Genomic DNA, 12,499 nt, shown 5'->3' with positions numbered 1-12,499 from the left:
AGATCTTGCCTTCTACAGAAAGCCTTTCCTTGATAACCTTTAATGGCATTATTAAGCTTGGTTTAGTGTGTCTGTTCCCATAGCTTAGTGTATATTTAGGATTCCATACTTTTCTCTAATACATTCCCTCTGTTGATTATTTCTAATTTATCCTAAATATAGCTGGTCTGTATACAATTGTTTTATGGTATTCCCCTATTAGATTTTAAACTCCCTAAAAGCAGAGACAATATGTTGCCTTTTCCATGCTTAGCAGACTGTCTGACCCATAGTAGGTACTTAAAATGCTAATTGACCAATGTCTAACAGCGTCCCTAGTTCTCAGTTTTCTTATCTATAAATTGAAGGGATTGGTTTGATGGTTCTCCCCAGGAGAAGGTTGTGATTATTCTTAAAACAGCTGCCTTTGTCCACCCTGTGGCATTAAATAGGAACATTAATCCTGTGTGAGAGGAAAAAAAAAAGCATAGGCATACGTAAGGCTATAAATTTTGTTTTTATGAATATGGTATGAAATTAAAATGTATTATCAGAGGCATTAAGAACTATAGGGTCATATGGTGATTTGTCCCATGAGAACATATAGAGCTACACATTTTGCCTTGTATACATCTTATTTCATGTGAGACATTTATGCTGTTATAAAGGTATCCTTGCCTAGAAAACATTCAGCAAGCTGTCAGAATTACTTTTCATAATTCTGATTAGATTGAGGCACCCCACCATCTTTTAATAAGCTCCCTAGGCTATCACTGAGAGAGGAGAAATGACATGAATTTTCTACTAGTGCCTTCTGGACTAGCAAAAAGTATTACTAACAATAATAGCTAACATATGCATGTAGATATACATATATACATATATATTCTACTATGTGCTAGAAAGTATGCTCAGAACTTTGTAAGTATAATTTAATTTTACCTTCACAATAATCCTAGTCATTAGGTATTATGATTCACTCCATTTTACAGATGTAGAAAGTGAGGGAAATTAAGGTTAAATGACTTGCCCACGGTCACACAGTTAATAAAACTTTGAGTCCAGATTCAAACTCAGGTCTTCTTAACTCCAGATCTAGAATTCAATACATGATACCACCTAGCTGCCCCCACTGATGTGATAGGTGGTAGGAATCAATGAAGCAAAGAAAATTTTAAATTAAATATGTATACAACATATTTTTCAAGAAAAGGTGAAATCTGGTTACTTTTGAGACCAAATATGATCTGATTATTCTAATTCAAATGTAGCAATCTGGGTATTGGTATAACTAGAAGAACAAAGGATATGGCATGGTAGTAGATTAACTGAAGAAAAAATGTGAAAATAATCAATGAGAACCACTTGGTTATAAGCATAAAGGAACTGATGTTATTTTTCATTCAATGGTTTTATTCCTATTAGGAATGAATGAATGGAAATAGATCCAAATATTCCCCCAAAGTAAAACATACATGGGAGGAAAGCCTTCTTTTCTCTGGTCATGAAGGGGATTGATGAATTAAAAATAGTTTCCCTGAACATTCTGTAAGTACTAATTATCCTCCACCCTATGACCTCATGCTAACACTATTATCTTGAGATGCTACATTTTCTGGGAGTCTGAGAATCAACAACTGGTCTCCTGAAGCTATGAACCTCCTTCATTTCACCATATCACTTCTCTAAAATAACTATATTAGTTCACTGAACTTACCTTAGATATTAAAGAGTCAGATGGGTAGAACTCCTTGAAAATGACTAGAAACTTCTTTGCATACACCATCAGACTGACTGACTATATTTTGTTTCTATTAGTATTACTGAAATGATCAAGATGGTGTTTTAAGAATGAATTTATCACTATGTCATATGCATAAGCTACTAGAAGGAGTCCTTTCCTATTAGTGCAAAACTCTCCCAATTCACCCTCTAGTTGTCTTACTGCAAGCTCTCAAGCTTTTCTTAATTAGAGAGTGACAGTATCAACTCATAGAAGCTATAGTCACTAAACTATAAAAATGATTCCCTAAAGATAGTATATAGACTTAGAAAACCCTATATTAACCTTGTCTATTTTCATTTGTGGAATAGTTAGGTGGTACAGTGGATAAATTGCAGGTTGAAGAATCAGAAATATTTTTCTTTTTGAGTTTAAATCTAGCTTCAGACACTTGTTAACTGTATGACCCTGGGAAAGCCATTTGAACCTCTTTTCCTCAGTTTCTTCATTTATAAAATGATCTAGAGAAATAAATGGCAAAACCACTCCAGTATCTTTGCCAAGAAAATCTAAAATTGTTTGTGTTGGATACAAATGAAAAGTTATTAAACAAAACCCAAAAAGGTTGTTTGTATTTTTATTTAAAAATAGTTTCTGGGGGCAGCTAGTTGGTACAGTGGATTGAGAATCAGGTCTAGAGATGAGAGGTCCTGCCTTCAAATCTGGCCTTTGACATTTCTTAATCGTGTGACCCTGGGAACATCACTTAACCTCTATTGCCTGAGACCTTACCTCTCTTCTACCTTAGAATCAATAATACCTGGTATTGATTCTAAGACAGAAGGTAAGAATTAATATATATATATATATATTGACATGTATATATATATATATTTCCCCTAATTACGTGTTATTATACTCAGATCTGCCTGTGATTATTGGGGAACACAACACTTTGCACTTTACACTGTTGCTCTTTTGGATAAAATGTCACAGTTGGAGACAAGACAGCTTGAATTCAAACCCTTTTAAATTTCTTAGCTAGTTGATCATGAACTAGTCTGTTTCTTCATATATAAAAAGATTATAGACTCAAATGAAATAATTTATGGGAAGGGCTTTCTAAACTTTGATGAAATTTATAAATTGTTTTAGCAAAGAGAATATAAGTTACTTGAGAGCAGGAAATTTTCTTGTTGTTGTTTGTGTTAAAGAGGATTTAATGTAATTGATTTGGTCAGCATTTAGGGAGTTTACTGAGCCTGAAAAAATTCAATTAACAGATAACTCTTTGGAAATTAATAGGTATCACAGCTTCAGGTTTCTATGTAGCAAGGCTCCCATTTATCCTGCATCTCAATTTTCCTTGGCCTATATTTTGAATCCCCTCAAAGTGTTGTAAATTGAATATAATGCTTCTACAATATTGTAGGCATCATAGTTAAGAAATATTCTCAAAATCAATAATCCTCTAAGCAGGTCGTCTTATTTTGGCATTTCTGTCTTCCATCAGCTATATGATCACATCTATTCAAATGTGTAATTGCAATGCCAACTCAACATTATCAGTTCAGCAATAGTACCAAAAAAAATTCAATAACATTTTGCCACATGCTCACACTCATATCAAAAGTACTTTGTCGTATAACAAAATAACAATAAGAGTGAAACAAATAGTCTGGTCAGTAAGTCTTTCAGGATATGTGGGGAAATAAATTCTGCATTGTCAATTACAGTCTAGAAACAATATAAAAGAAAATTTTCAATAAGTCTTTGAATGAATTGCTGGAGCAAGTGGTACACCTTGACTCAGTACTCAAAACAATATTACTAAATACATAAATAAAAAAGGCAGACCAACAATAACAAAAAATACTTTAAAAACTCATAGTTTTAGAGTTGGAATACACATTGGAAACTAATCCAACTCTCATTTTACAGATTGGGAAAGTGAGACCTAGAAAATTGAGTTAACTTGTCTATTACAACACAGGCAAAAAAAGTCAGATTAAGGTATTGAGCTTCTGTCTCCAAATTCCATATTATTCCCACTATTCATGATAATACCCAATCTAGGGTAAATATTTATATCATAGTGCCCCTTTTTATTTGAATAGTTCAGGGAGGATATTAGGGACCCTGAGCAAATCCAGAGAAAGGAAAAAAAGTTTTTTGAGTAGATTCAAAACTTTGTCATACCACCACTGATCAAATTAAGGAGATGGAGATGTTTTTAAGTGAGAAAAGAGGACTTAGTAAGGACATTTTCATTACTGTAACATAGTAGAAGCCTTTCCTAATTGGTTAGAGGGTGGAACTAGAAATAGAGTTTTAGAGTTAAGACTATGCCAACACATTATGAAAAACAACTTAATATTCGAGAATGTTTAAAACTGGACTTGATTTTCTTTTTTTAAATGTCAATAAAGTTTTAAATAATTATTTTCTGACATTTTTGATCTATGTTCTCTCTCTCCCTTCTTCCCTCTGCCCACCTCTTACCCCTTCACAAGATGTCAGATAATATAATATAATATAGGTTGTACATATAGTATTATACAACATATATTACCATGATAATCATGTTATAAATGAAATATATTGCTGACGATATAAAAAATGCATGAAGGAAATAAAGAGAAGAATGGTATGCTTTGATTGGAATTTAGAATCCATTCATTCCTTCTATGGGAGGGCAAAACTTGTTTCATTATGAATTTCTTGGAGTTGTCCTTGGTACTTGCATTGCTGAAAATAGTTGATTCATTCATAGTTGATCCTAGTTACTGTGTACAACGTTCTCTTAGTTCAAGTCAGTTCACTTTGCATCACTTCATCTAAGTCTTTCCAAGTTTGTTTGGTTGTGTGTGTGTATGTGTGTGTTTGTGATAATCTTGTCATGTCTCAAGGGAAAATAGTATTCCATTACAATCAAATGCCACAACTTGTTCAGTTATTCCTCTATTTATGGACTTCTCTTTAGCTTCAAATCTTTGCTACCACAAAAGGAATTGTTATAGTTATTTTTGTACAAGTAGGTTATTTTTCCCTAACTTTAATCTCTTTGGTAGACTTTGTGGTGGTGTTGCTGATCAAAGGGAGTGCAGGTTTGTGGTCCTTTGGGCCAAATTGCTCTCAAGAATGATTTTATCAGATCAATAAATGGGTTGTCTTGAGCTCTAAATTCTTAAATATTTTCAAATGGAGGCTATATGATTACTTACCAGTAATGCTTCTTTATTTAGTGTGTGTTAAATTGATGAAACTGTGATACTTTATGGCTCTGTGATTTTATTCTATGTTTTGTCTAGTGATAATTTACCCATGTACCCAGAATGCAGCTAATATTCAAAACCAAATGCTAAAATGAAAAATCTGGAGGTGGATTTTTCAACTTTTAATTGTTTCTGTTTTAGCACTTGTCGAAATTAGTGACATGTTGACACTTCAATGTGCCCCTGACTTCAGTCACCTCCCCTCCCCATTCACACTGCCAGTCCCAAAATTAAGTTCAGTATAGAGGAAAGCTCAGAAAACTTAAGTTCACACCTGCCTCTATCAATTGATAAATGCCTATCCTAGGGTCACATAGATCAGGGGAAGTCAATGTGCTTTGTTTATCCTCAGTTATCATTAATAAAAAGAAGTTAGACTAAATGATCTTTAATATCTTTTCCAAAAAGGAAAAAAAGAAAGGGAAGAAGGAAGGAAGGATGAAAGGAATACAAAAGGGAAGCTATTAGATAGCATCTATGTGCCAGGTACTGTGCTTAGTGTTTTGCAAATATTATCTTTAATCCTCTTAACTAATATTTGAAGTAGGGACTCTTGTTCTCACCTTAATAATTGCAGAACCTGAGGAAAACAGAGGTTAAGTGGTTTGCTGAATACACACAGATAGTATATGTCTGAGGTAGGATTTGAACTCAGTTATTCCTAACTTCAGGCCCAATACTCTATCTACTGCACCACCTAGCTGCAGCTAGCACAAATATTCCATGATTTGATGATGTGGGGATGTTATATATTACATCTCACTGTAGTATCAATAGCTTACTAACTAGTTTTATTTCCTTTAATTTCCATCCTATCTTGCTCATTCCTATAACATGAATCTTTCTGAAGCAAATCCTTGATTATTTCTTCATGTCTTAAAATTTGTTAAAGGTCCCTTGATATAGGTCCAACTTAGTCATCCATTCTAATATTCCACTATATTTCACCATTGATCCAGCTCAGTAAGAATAATCAAAACTATTCCTAGAACACGATATATAATTTCCTGACTTTGGGTTTTCCATTCCCCCTGGAATATTACTGTGTCATTTCCATCTGTTGTACTACTCAAACTTGAGCTAACATCTCCTCCCTTATGAAAACTTCCCAAATTATGTGTCTCAGAAGTAATCTCTGCCTTTTTTGAAGATTTCTTGTGGTTATTTTATTAATGTCTACGCTTTATATAAATATATGCCTCCCTTTAAAAAATACTGGATGACTGTGTTCTATGTCCTCAGTGGCTGTAAACCCTTTGAGGGCAAAGGCTCTGGTTTACTCTCTTCATAGTTTTCTCATAGTGCAATATCTTAGGAAGTACTTAAAATCTATTTGTTGAATTCGGGGGAAAAAGCCCCTCTAGTACTTAGTATATCATGTGTCTCTAACTCTATCCATCTATCAAGTTCCATTGAATTTCAATTGTGTGACCCCTTGAAAACTTATAATAGTCATTACTGTGTTCTCAGCTAGCAGACTAAACCACAAATCTCACTTCAGGCTTTTACTCATGTGCTATAGCAGAATAAAAAATTTGGTTAAAGTAGTCAAGTCTTGAGAATTTCAAACAAAAAGACAAGAACAAAATATTAAGTCACCGATTAATCTGAATTCTAAAGTTCCCAAATATATCGACCAGATTTAATTTATTACAATTAAAAAAAGAACATCGGCCATATGTAAGAAATGCAGTAACCAAATTAGCATAAATTAGTCTATAACTCCTCCTTTTAGCAAAACAAAGAAAAAACCACTCTTATCTCATGTGTCCTAGCCAGATGTTTCACTTACATAAGTTCTCTACAATTCAGCAGCAGATGTAGGAGCAGTCCTCAGACTGGGACAGTGCCCATTTAAAGCTGTGAGTCTTCTGAAATTTTAGAAAGGACATTTTAATGTCTCATTAAAACTCATTACAAAATGATTTCTCATACATATCAGGTTATTTTGAAATTTCCTTAATATTAATTAAATTGAATGAATTTCCTGTGAAACAAATGAGGAAAGAGACAAGACTGTTCTGGCTTACCTCGGAGTTCCACTCATACTGAAGCATTGCAAAGACTGCTAAATATATGTGGGTTAAAGAAAATATCATTTACTAGCAATATCTCCTTTGTGAGAGTAGGCGATGGAGAAAGAATGGCCATCTGGGAGGAAAATGTCTGAAAAGGGACATTTGTCTGTGAGGCAGAAGGAATTTAACTCTGCAATCTGCTTTCTATGTTTGTGGGAAAAGCACCATTTAAAAATTTAAACAACTTTTCTGTTTCATGTGGCTCTTTTATAATTGGAAAATCATTTATTGGTTGTTGTGGACCCCTGAGGACCCTGTGCATTTAGTATTCCTTTGCAAAATTCCAGGATGCTTTGAAGGACCCTTAGTCATGCAAAGTCAAGATACATCTATGCCTTTAAAATATTTGCATTAATTACTTTTTACTTCTCTGCTACACAAAACCATTTCTCTGTTCCCATCTCTTTCCTTCAGTACTCCAGAAGATGTTTTTTTTTTTTCCTACTGTACATCTTTGACTATCCTCAAGAGATCCTTCTCATATGTTCACCTTTCCTGGGGAAGAATGCCTCATCTGAGTTCATTTCCACCTGCCATAACTTAAACAGATTAGTCTTTGTGACTTTCTCACATTCAGAAGCAAAGCCATTGAAAGATTGGATGAGGAATCACTGTCCATGATTGCTCAAATTAGAATGACTTTCAGGGGCATTGATCTGAGTGGAGAGTACTTGAAAGCCTCAATAGATTTGAAAGTGAGTTTCAGGACTTAATCATTAAAAAGAAAATGAAATTATTGGTGCAGACCACTTTGAACATTTTTTATACTTGAATAACAAGTACTATGGCTGTTGCTGGCAGAACTGTATTTTTGGTATTCAAATATAGTAGTCCCATATCTCATTTTATGGCTTAATGAATAAGGCACAGTATATGCTGCATATAGTCAAAGCAGTGAGAATATAAAATTTTAATTCAATTTTAGGTCCAAATGAAACCACCATGTATTACTATAGATTTTGATTTTTAAATTGAGAACATAAACTGCATAATACATTTATAATAACAAACTACTGCTTGCCACAAAGGACTATTTTGTTGGGGCAGTTAAGTGACTCAATAGATTGAGAGCCAATCTGGAGATGGGAGGTCCTAGATTCAAATTTAGCCTCAGACACTTCCTAACTGTTTGATCCTGGACAATTCATTTAACCTTTATTTCCTAGCCCTTATTAATATTCTGACTATGAACCAATACACACTATTGACCCTAAGATAGAAGGTAAGGATTTTTAAAAAGACTAGCCTCCTGAAGAATTGTTTTGTTGAGGATTTCATCAATATGTTATTGGGCAAGTCATTTCTACTTTCTTAGTATGTTTCTTTACTAGTAAAAATGAAGAGATTGCAATAGATCACCTCTAAGTTTCCATCTGCAAATCTATGATTTTATGATCTATCATATACAAAAGTTCAAAGAAAAATCAAACTCCACTGTTTATGGAATGTCAGACCTGAGAGGAATTTTAGAGATCATTCAGTGAAATATCTCATTCAAAAGGTAATGAAGTTGATGCCCACATATATGAAGCAGTTAGAAAAGGATCATATAGCTGACCATAACGCTTCAAACTTCTTGAAATCGCTAAAATTTTCTATCTATATTTATCTTAGGTGAAATTGTTTTTATGGTATCTTGTATCCATATCTTTTTTTTGGTATTATTCAACATTGACTATTGCCATGTAGTATTATCTTTCCCATTTTTCTGATCATGAGGTAAAAATTCTTATTTTTTTAAATCTGTATTTCTAGCATTATTATTATTTGCATTTACTATGCAAATATCCTTGACAAATTCTATAACTTCTTTGGGAATTATTTTCTCACCTAAGAAGAAGCTGGATTAGATGACCTCTAAGTTTTTATCTAACCTTACATTACAGGATTTTATAATCCTATAAAGATTACTTTGAAGGAAAATAGAGAGGAAATGAGTGCTTTTGTAATTTTGTAATCAACTACCTATGAACAGTCAAATTAATGTTATAGGAAAGGTAAAAGTAAAGCCCTGTAAGTGAATTACAACTCTTATTTCATGAGTGACCTTGGGCAAGCCACTTTCATGGTACAGACTTTAGTTTGATCACATCTAAAATCAAGCATTGAGGTAGCTGGCTCTTAGGGTCTTTTAGGTCTCTTGATATTTTAAGAATTACACAATTAGAAGAAAGAAAAAAAACAAGAAGAAATAGTATATGATTATAGGGGTTTCATTCTGACATTTTAATTAAGCTTGGGAATTCAAAGATGGTAAATGAATAAAAGTAAAGACATTGGTTATAAATTATTGTTTCCTAGAAGACTTAAAATACATAAAGTTATCACAACAAAACCACTGAGCAATCTTAGAGAACCATTCAGTCAGAAATACTTAATCTCTTTGTCATGCCAATCAAAGCTACCAGTCAAGAATACAAGTTCATTTGCAAAGCTGTATGGATGAAAAGGATGAGACATCATCAGTTCTTCTTCAGTCTTTGTCATACCCAGGTTTTTATGTCCCTTGATTGGGTTTCTTGTCAGAGATACAGAAGTAGTTTACCATTTCCTTCTCCACTATTATCATAACTATAATCTCACAAAACAACAAAAAAAATCAAGAAAACAAACCTGAAGAAAACTTGGTCTGATACTTTGCTCAATTTCTCCATCTTTTAGGGCATAGCACATAAAACTGGAAGGAAGATTAAAATCAATTATGAAATGAAACAGATCTAGACAAAAAATTATACTAATATATTCTTGTTAGTAATCACCACATTTGGACTCCACTATTTCAGTACCCAATGTACCATGTGAGGAAGTAGCAATAATATGTAAGAAGAAGAAGTTGGAAGAAGCAGCTGGACCCAACAAAACACACACAGTAGAAATCTGTGCTAGGATCAACAGAATGATCAAAAGCAATCAGGACCCTCTAAAAATAGAGGACATCATATAATATATAAAAATCATGCAAAATTCTGACATTTTGCTTCAGAAATAATTTTGGTCAGGTGAATGGTTATTACCATCAAGCAGAGTATTCAACAAGGGATTATCTACTTCTATAAGGTCTTAACATATTAAACAAATTTCCCCAGAATTCCAGGTTGATGCTGAGGTTCTTTTGATTGTGGCAATGATACTGATTCCCAGATCACAAGATGAATAGTAGATTGACAAGGAAAGGGCTTACTAGACTTATACTTAGAGTCTATTTCAAATTTTAGCTCTGACACTTTCTAGTTATATGGCCTTCATCATGTTTTGTTGGGTCATAATGTACTCATTTGTAAAATATAGGGATTTAATTGAATTGTCTCTAACCTCTTCTAGCTCTAAATCCTGTTTTTGTAAACAATGTAAAATAGTGAAAACTGCTTAGGCTAATGTGATTAGTTTAACTTTTTCCATAGAGCAGAATATATTCCTACATACTATAAACCGATGAAAAGTTATTAATCATGTACTCTTTATATACCACAGTACAAGGCAAATATAATAGATCCTTTATTGAAAGGAAATAAATAGGATGCAAGTATATTGTAGAAAAACTTTTCCAGGCTATTCTTTATGTGTTCCTTACAGTACATAACACAGTTATGTGCTCTTAGCTGTTGCTTATTAAATACTTGATAGATTTAGAGATATTTAATTAAGGTAATTTTTCATATTGATGCCATGTAGTATTGATGGCATAAAGCCCTATTATTCTGTAATTTTCCAACATATACAATTCTTCATAACCCCATTTGGAGTTTTCTTGTGAGAGACACTGGAGTAGCTTGCCATTCTTTGTCCAGTTCATTTTACAGCTAAAGAACTGTATCAAACAGTTATGGGACTTGGACAGGGTTACAAAGCTAGTAAATGTCTGATACCAGATTTTAACTCGGGAAGATGAGTCTTCCTGACTCCAGGCCTGCCACTCTATCAACAATGCCATCTATCTGCCTTTATACTGAGCCCTAGAACATTATTCATGTTCCTCAGTGAGATTCATAGACACTAACAAGAGAATAGACAACAATGTGCATAGGGAGAATAAACAACAAGAATGGTAAAGAATATATCTTTCTAACAATATGATAATATTCCTTTGGTCAGTCTTCTTGACTCACTAAGTTAGTACATCAGTCCAAACACAATCGATCATCACTTTAAAGGGACTAACATTTTAAAAGGAGGAAAAAGAGATGGATCTCTTTTGAGAAATCTTGCAGGACTTTTGGTAATTGAAATAAGCTTCCTGACACAAAATTCATCTTTTTTTAAACATCATTATACTCTCAGTGATACTATAAATCTGACAATCATCAAATATCACAATCTGTAGGGGGAAAAAAACAAACAAAACACAAATTGCAGATGATGCAAATGTCAAATGAAAGATACATGGAGATTATGTAAGGATGATTCAGCATATTTCCAGTGATGATCTGCACATGCAAAATGCCATGACAGCTCTCTAAAAAACTTACTGATCAGTATTGTCTTTCTCCATCATCTATTTTATATGCATCTAGTATGTGTTTATGTACATAAGTTGTTTCCTCTGATAGAATGTTAACTCCTCAGGGGCAGAGATTTTTACTTCTTATCTTTGTAGCTCTAGCATTTTGCTTGGTGCCAAGCACACAGTAAATATTTAATAAATTATTTAAAAAATTGAATATATGAAATATAGTGTTATAGTATGGGTTGCTGACCTGACCTATAATTTCACTAGAAGAAAAAACTGATGGGCAAACTTTCTCTAGCAATACAGTTGGACACTTTCTCTATAATTTATAGTATTTGAAATTTGCCTAGGAATTGAGAACTTTAAATGACTTATTTGTCTAGAGACATATAGCCAGTGTATACTAAAAGCCAGACATTGCTTGAATCTTTTTGATTCTAAGAAGGTTTCATTAGCCACTGTCCTGCTTCATTAATATAACAGATCAGAAGAACTAGAAGACTTCCAGTGTGATAGGTAGATTCTCTATGGAGGATTAATAGTGTTTGCCATGTAGTCAGGAATCCAGCCTCTGATGTTTATTATGTGTTACCATAACCAAAGCATTTAATCTTTATCATTTCCACTTTCTTATTCTGTAAAATGAGAAAAACAATAACATCTACTTGACAGAGTTGTGAAGATAAAATGAATTATACATAAAATGTTTTTCAAACATTAAAATGTCAAATAAATATTATAAATTTTATTAATACTAAAATAATTAATAGAAGGAAATAGACAAGAATGGCACAGAGTAGAAAGGTGAGGACCTTTACCAATGGAAGGAAGTACTCATATTTAATACAATTTATTAAGTATCTATTATGCCAGACCTCATAGGAATGGGTGAAATGATTCATTTATGAGAAAACACATGCATCCAAGTATTGAAATATTAGAATAAAATGCATCTCAAAAAGCAAGCAATCTGGACTTTCTTCACCAATAACATTGG

The sequence above is a fragment of the Monodelphis domestica genome, chromosome 4, assembly GCF_027887165.1.
Source record: "Monodelphis domestica isolate mMonDom1 chromosome 4, mMonDom1.pri, whole genome shotgun sequence".
Classification (NCBI taxonomy): domain Eukaryota; kingdom Metazoa; phylum Chordata; class Mammalia; order Didelphimorphia; family Didelphidae; genus Monodelphis; species Monodelphis domestica.
The sequence above is the reverse complement of the archived record's forward strand: the minus strand, read 5'-3'. Positions refer to the sequence as shown.